The sequence below is a fragment of the Euwallacea fornicatus genome, chromosome 17 (assembly GCF_040115645.1).
Source record: "Euwallacea fornicatus isolate EFF26 chromosome 17, ASM4011564v1, whole genome shotgun sequence".
Lineage (NCBI taxonomy): Eukaryota > Metazoa > Arthropoda > Insecta > Coleoptera > Curculionidae > Euwallacea > Euwallacea fornicatus.
Genome location: NC_089557.1, coordinates 1,143,921 through 1,151,481, shown reverse-complemented (window position 1 = coordinate 1,151,481; position 7,561 = coordinate 1,143,921). Strand labels below are relative to the sequence as shown.

At 41.8% G+C, this 7,561-nt stretch overlaps 1 protein-coding gene across 3 annotated transcripts in view; it reads left to right on the top strand.

Annotated features, from left to right (window-relative positions):
* Positions 1–77: 77 nt before the first annotated feature.
* LOC136344778 (uncharacterized) overlaps positions 78–7,561 on the top strand; it is a 62,864-nt gene continuing 55,380 nt past the window's right edge. The window contains exons 1-2 of one of the 3 annotated variants that reach the window (XM_066292560.1): positions 78–239; positions 302–373. The gene's annotated coding sequence lies outside the window, so the exon portion shown is untranslated. Of the gene's footprint in view, positions 374–7,561 lie in introns of all 3 variants that reach the window. The other 2 variants (XM_066292561.1, XM_066292562.1) reach the window with 2 other exon arrangements.

Here is a 7,561-nt window from a genome sequence, read left to right as displayed (position 1 = left end):
ATTTTTTAATCTTCACGGGGGTGCAGAGCCATCTTTCGCAAAAATATCTATTTAATCTGACGTTTAGAGATGATGCACAAAACAGCACTTATGTGCGAAATTTTGTGGTTTGTGTTTAGGAAGGTGATGGATCATTTTAAAATAAAATTAGTTCTCTTCCTGTGCATTTGCTAATATACAGAGTAACTATAGATAGTGTGCAACTCCATCCACCGTCTAGTGCGAATCATTATTATCAGGTACAATAAGAACATAGTAAGAAACAGACTTTCAATTGCTTTCAACTATCATGGCGTTCCAGACTCAGCCTCCGCAGCACTGCGACACAATGGATTTAGAATATTTTGCAGAACTCTAAACCGTGGAAGTGTGGGTGAGTTGATACTACTAACAATGGATCTTAAGGGTATGTTTTACGTTACGAAAACTAAAGAACTTCAGATTTCCAACTTTCTAAACATTACCGCCGCATAAAGGACATTTTTCTTCCTGAAAAGTTGCTTATCGGCACTATTGTGTGCCGGCATATACTAACTCTATCTCTGAAAACGCTAACAGCGGCGTACCAGCAAAACACATTTTTTTTTTGTTTCTGGTTGACCACGGACCTACACCGATCGTGTGTGAAGCTTTCCCCGCATTAAAACACAGTTTTACTCTCTCGCGAGTTTCGAAATTTTTTTTGCTCCATTGGAGAGCGTTCTCCCTAAGAAATTCATGTTGCCTCAGGTATGTCTCCTCAGCAATTTGAGAAGTCGGAAATACAGCACAACAATTTTATAATGCTTCTGGTTCATGGCCATTCACTCAAGTCCGACTTTAATTTAACTGAATTTAAAAAAAAACACACAAATCAAAATCAACATGGCTACGAGACAGAAAAACCGCATCGCCATCTTGGAAACACGCTCACTTTGTTATGGTATCCATGGCAACTAGGATTCGCAACCGTCCATGGGCGTCTTTATTAATGCGGAGTATTTGAAATATAAATATCGTGCCCGAATTAGGCAACTCAGAATACACATCGGGCTAATGAATTGTCATGTGCGGGGAATTTCTCTAATGGCGTCAAATTTTTTTTGTTTGTTAAAAAATTGATTTTGGCTTTAATAAAAAAAAGTTTCGAAATCTCCCCTCACGGTCCAGGAGATTAACATAAAAGATCAATTAAAAAGTATTTCTCCACACAATTCGAAATGGACGGTTTTAGGGCTGTGAGAATCCAATTAGGACCCATTGGCAGCCATCCATTTTTCTGCGACCGCTGACGTACAATCGCTTTGAAAAATTTAATTTTATGAAAAGTTTTCTTGGCACAGTTAAAATTAGAAAAAGTTTCCTTTCTCTCCCCGGGCTGCACCTCTCCCGGTTAAGAGATCCGATCGCTGTGTCTTTGATTAGTTTTTTGAACAACTTTCGAGTGGCTCCTTTGATTCCGGCCATTTTCTCAGATTGCTTTCGTTCGATCGGTTTTAAAGTTTCGCCATTTCCATTTTCGGGAGTTCGATGCAATGTAATTAGTTTTCTCTTCCTCGCACAGCACTGCCCGAAAAGGGCACTTAACTGTCGAATAATAACAGCATGCACTGGTCGTATATTTTAAGTGGGTCCGCTTTGTTTGATTCGGGACAGCGGGACGTCCGATCGAGATTCTCGCCCGTCGCATCCAGAATTTCCGGACCAGAATCAACAATGCGTGATTTAGGGCTCGGTCTGCACTTGTTGCCCCTCGTCACAGAATTTCCTTCGCCTTTCCAGATCCGTATTCGGAACGCGAAAACTCTCGACGTATAAATCCTCGTGCAGATGCACCCTCTAATAAATATTCAAATCTGATTTTCAGCCGACTTAAAAGTCTTAGGAAAACTTATTCAAACTGGTTACGGGCTTATGCAAATTCGATATATTTTAGTTTTAAGAGTCATTGAAAATGGCGGCGAATGTAGGCGGGTACTTGATGGGATGCGACGTTGTGTGTCGTCAGAGGAGTGTCTAGTCGAAACTGGGAAATATGTTAAGAAGTCGTTAGCGCCACTGACTTTATGCACTTTTAAAAAGTTGCAGTGTTTCTTCTCCAAATACAAAATAGCCAATTTCACGCACCTTGATGAGCCCAGTGGCGCGCGGAGCGAAATTTGCAGAAACACGTAAACCTCCTCATTTGAATGGTTGAGAATTTTGCTGGGAGCGCAAATATACACTAAATAGCTCAGGTCTAGAATATTTTCAGGACTATTTTTCAAAGAAGTTGTCGTGACTCTTCGAAAATGGCAACATCGCTCAAAACATGTCTGAAACATTGCGCTTCGCTATTGACTCACCAGCATCTCATATGACTCTTATCGCCTTAAGCATTGTTGCCGTTGTGACAAAAAACTACCTTTCAAAATTCAGTTTTTCCATGGTATTGTTATTTGCACAGGTCTAGATTATTTCAAGCTGGATAGATTTGGTCTCAAGTTGAATATTCCTTCTGTATATGTCAAATTACTGCGATTCCCCAGCGTTAGAGAAGACCGAATTGAATTCCCTACATATTTCAGCGTGAAAAGGGTCCGTACTTGTTGCTAGAAATTGTCCAGGACAAAACCCTTCTCCCTATTAATCTATTTGGCTCGAAATGGATTTCAGCTGTAGTTTGGTCGATCTCAAAACTTTTGACGCTTTTAGTATAGTTTTAGGGGCTTCAAATTGAAACCCAGAAGGGAAATTGTTAAGACTCAGCTTAAATTAGAGTTAGACACCAAACAAGTGTGATATTTCAGTTTTCCACATTACAAGCTATGACTCTGACCAAATCCCTCAAACAACCGAAGTTTTTAGGGCACAATAAAACCGGTTTAATGGCGGGATAAATGAACAAATTTTATCGATTACAAGCGCTCAAGAAGACCGTAAACTCTTTAAGGGATATTTTGACGGCTTTATCGGAATATTAAAACCACCTCAAAGTTGCTTTACACGAGAAGTTTTGCGCCGTAGCCAGAGGCGCACAGCACTTCATTCGATTCCCTTAAAACCTTGAAGGGTTGTTTTTCGGTAACAGTCGGTGCCATCAGTGCAAGAACAATAATAATTAGCAAATTGCTCGCATTTAAATTAGTTTTGGGACAATGGCGTGTGGGGGTGAATTTTAAATACCAAATGTTTATCCCAAGAGAAACTATATTTCCCCAAGGGGCTACTATAAAGAAAATCCGCCAAAGATGGCGAGCATTACCGTAAAATTTAATTGAACGATTTGGCCCTCTCGGGGATCCTCAGGACGGCCGATTTAGCGTTTTATGTTCAGTGGCGTTCGTGATTTCATGGCTTCCCAAATCCGATTTTTGACCCAATTCTCCGTTTCACCTCCGAAAATTTACGAGCACACATCGCCTAATTACAATGGGTCATAAATCGGCGGGGGAATCGAAAGCCGCTCACCTCTATTGCGTTCGTTAATTGTCGGCCGCACTCGGCCGATGCCATGTCTCCATTAATTTCGGACCATTATATCCAAATGAATTGTGTCAGCCATTATTCTTGCAACGCTGCCGGCTGTGGTAATTGGAAATTCGAAAATAGCGTGTTTTAAACGTCCAATTTTGTTTCTTTGATGCGCATGCCGTCTGAGAGAGTTGGGCGCCAGTCCCGGACATAATTACGTATGCATCGAAAAAAGATTCTGCATATCCTACGCTAATTGGAAAAATCGAATTGCAAATTCCCATTCCTCACTAATGTGAATATGGTGTAGGACACGCAATGATATCAAAATTGCAACGTTTTATCGCTCAATTTGGGCAAAAGCCGAACAAAAAGACGCTAATTGCTGAATCGTGTTGCCGGCCATTAAAATATCGCCTAAATGGGGGTTTTATTTGCCGGTATCCTCTTTGGTGCTAATTATTGTTTATCGCATTTAGCGATTTGTTTCCCAAACCGAACGCCCATATATTTTCTTCTATGATTTAGAGACTCTAGTAATTCGCCGAGACAAGAAAAACCGAGCTGTTTTGATAGAACGATATGAAAGTCCATGAGTTGGGTAGAATTGTCCATTGAAAAATGCATAGATTTAAATCTATAGATTCAAGGATCATTGGGTCACAAGGGCAACGGTGCCAGAGGCGGTGTAAGTCACGTGAGATGCGGTCGACCATTCAGCGAAGCGCGAGCGTTGACACACATCCTGAGCGGTGTTGTCACTTTGAGTTGTGGCTGATAGTCCCTGGAAACATGCTGCTTTCTACATTAGAGTTCTTTAAAGAGATTTAATAAGGGGTGAAGGTGGCATTGTTATCAGGGAGTCAAGAATGGGTCCCAGTCAGGTTTTGATTAGTTTGAATCCCTATTAGTTCAAAGTTTGTAATTTATGACCTGCTCTTGCCTGGAGTGTCTGGAACAATCCAAATGGAATAATCGCAGGGATCTCCCCCTCGGGGGGCTTTACTATTACCGTTTTTATCTATCTTGTTTACGTACAAGCTGGAGAAAATTCTCTTATACGGCATCCTCCATATGTTAAAAAGAAACGGCAGATTTCAATTCCAAACAGGTCGAGTATCAAAACCGATAGCAGGAAAGTGCAGCAGGAATGCCTTAGTGTATTCCTTTTCGGATGCTGTGTGTGTGATATCAGACTCCCCGGAGGGCAGAAACATTTCGAATTTGCTGCTTTTGTATTCTGCGGTTTAATAGGTTCTTGATAAACTCCCCGGGATTGGATTTCGTATCGAGAATTCAATTCCTCCGTCAGTCTGGTATATTTAGCCTAGGTTGAAATTGAGGAAAAGTCATTAGCGGTCAGCCCCCGTTTCTTGCGCGACCTTTACGCAAAATGCCATACCCTCTGTTGATATTTGCAGCTAATGAGGCCCTAACCGCAGCTCAAGTTTGAGGACAATGCCGCCCGAAATAACAAAAATCGATTGATCGGCCCTTCGTGGAAGGGGGGGGCCAATTCCCGAAAAGCGTCAACGCGTAAACCCCTATTTAGTGAATAGGGCGAACTGTTGCCCTTGACGGTCATTAATCTGGGCCTCGCAGGGCGACAGGCTAATTCGTCACTTAGCCCTGTTCAGGCGGAATTAAAATTTTTTACCCTGCTGCCTCGTCCGACAGAACGAGATTAGGCAATTTGGCGGCTTTTTATTAATGGCGTGATTTTTGAGTCCATTATGAAAACGTTAATGACTTTCATGGATTCATACCGATTTCATAATTACTCCCCCTTGTAGGTCCTGTCGCGTTTAAACCTGCGGCGAAATAAAATCGGCTCCGGGCATAACCGGAATTATGAAAAGACCCGGATACAACACGTTTTATGGCATTTCTCGCCGGGCACAACTTTAAACTTCCACGAGTTTATCGTCTACATTTTTCCCTTTACGGGGGGTTATTGCATGAAATAAAGGGTGAATTTGCCGCTTTTCATGTTTAAGACATGCCCGGTTTTTCTACGAGGCAGGGCAATAAAACCGCGTTTAAAAGATTAAGGTGGTTATCCCTGTATGTAAGTTTCGGGCGACGATAAATAAGAGTTAGAGTAAAGTGTAACGCTTGAAGCGTAAATTTTAAACTTTCGCAATTCTTGAGGCGTAATCAGGGATCTTCGTGGTTTATGACACATTTATCTCCAAAGAGGCTAAAATAACGACTCGTTGAAAGAAACCCTCATGCACTCAATATTAAACATTTCCAATATAAACTGAGCATGTTTCCAAAACAACATCTTATTCACCATTTAGTGCAGATTCCAAAGTTTCCATGTTATTAAATGCGAACCAAGAAAGAAAGAACTTCGGACAATTGAAAAGCACGACTAATGCCACTCCCCTTCAAGTCGAGCGGCGAGTATGTTGATCTCTGTCTAAATAACGCTCCAAAAGGGGACATAACATGCTCCTCTTACCGGAAAAAATTGAACACTAACAATTGCTCGCCCGTCAGTTTGATTCGCAGTTTTTGCTTGTATTGTACGGTTCCATCGTGAATTTTAATTCCGCGTAATTTCGCGTATTTTAGACGAGAAATTGTGCATACAAAGTACGTTTTCGATGGGAACTTTATGGTTAAGCTCTTGCAGAGTGGGTTTTGCAGTGATTTACCACAGATTTTAGTTTGCAAAAGCCGGTCGGTAAGTTTGGAATTTCAGTTTCTCTTCAACTGAAGCTATAAGCCAAATGGCCTGTAGATGTGCTCGTTATTAATTATGAATTTAAATGCATAGTTATGATTTATTTGTGAATATTTTCTGTCGCAAAACGATTTTGACATTTTCTCGAATGAGGAATTTAAATCGGTCATGCAAGTGAGGCAAAGCCCTGAGGTGCCATCTGTGGGAACCACTTCAATCTAACTCCTGAAATACATTTTTGGGCATTTTCGAGGGTTTTCAATGCTTTCGGCAGCGTTTCAATGGCGATAAACATAGTCGGTTGTTTGCCCCTGTAACGGGGCTGATTTCATCGATGATTCACTTTGCGTTGAAATAAACCCGACTTGGGGCTTAAAAATTCGAAAGGATTCGTTTCGTTGTCATTAACATGCATTTGCAGCCTTACTTTCTTGCAATGCGGGTTAGTTTTTACGGCCCCAAACTCTTGGCAAGCAACCTAGTTTTCTTTGGACTGCGATGCAGTAATGCCACCTGTCGCCTCTACAGATTCGGCCACTTCCAGTGACAAATGGCTTGAAATGAAGCCAAATCCGCTGCCATATAAATCCCCCCGTATTAATTTACTACAATTACAGTTCTAAGCCACACTACCACAACCGCACATTTTATTGCTCTTACACTCCCAATTTTTCATAACCATTTTCGAAGAAACGATAAACTTTTACAAACGTACTATATCTGAGCTCTCTGGGGAGTGATTCGATTAAACCGGACGAATAAAAAGTGGAAAATCCCCCCGGGGGCGGCACTGGTCACATGCACAGATAGATAAACCCCTTCAGTTTGTAATTGATGGCGTGTTTTCGGTGGCCCCCGTGGATGATGCGCCTCGTCATGCGACCATATATCAGAAGGAGTCCTGCGGCTGACACTTTGTTGCTAATGCAACAGTCAGCTTTTTTGCAGTGGCGTAGCAAAAATTTCTCACCCAAGTGACGAACGCGTCTCACGTTTGATAAACGTATAGTTGAAACAATTTAATTATTTCCGTGCAGAAGTTGAGTAATGGCAACAGGTCTCCCGGAATGGCTGCTCCGACCGCAGACTCCAGGAGAAGTTGCGAATGTTGCACCAGAGTGCCGGAACTCGCCAGGAAACGTCATGAATTATTGTCTCCATCCTGTTAACGTCTGGTAAACTGGGCGAATAGTGCTTTAGTTTAAATAAAATCGTCTGCTTTCGAATGCCGTCCGATTCGCATATCGAACTCGCCTCAAGGTGTTGCAGGCAACGTTGCAACGCTCTTTCGTAACAACCATCGCGGTGATTGGAACCTACGAGTGCGAGAGAGGTGCAACATGAATCAGGCTTTAAGTTTCGTACTTTCCAACCTTCTACATTCCCAATGTGTGTCCATAATTCTTTAAAATATGACGCTCCATTTACTTCGCACGT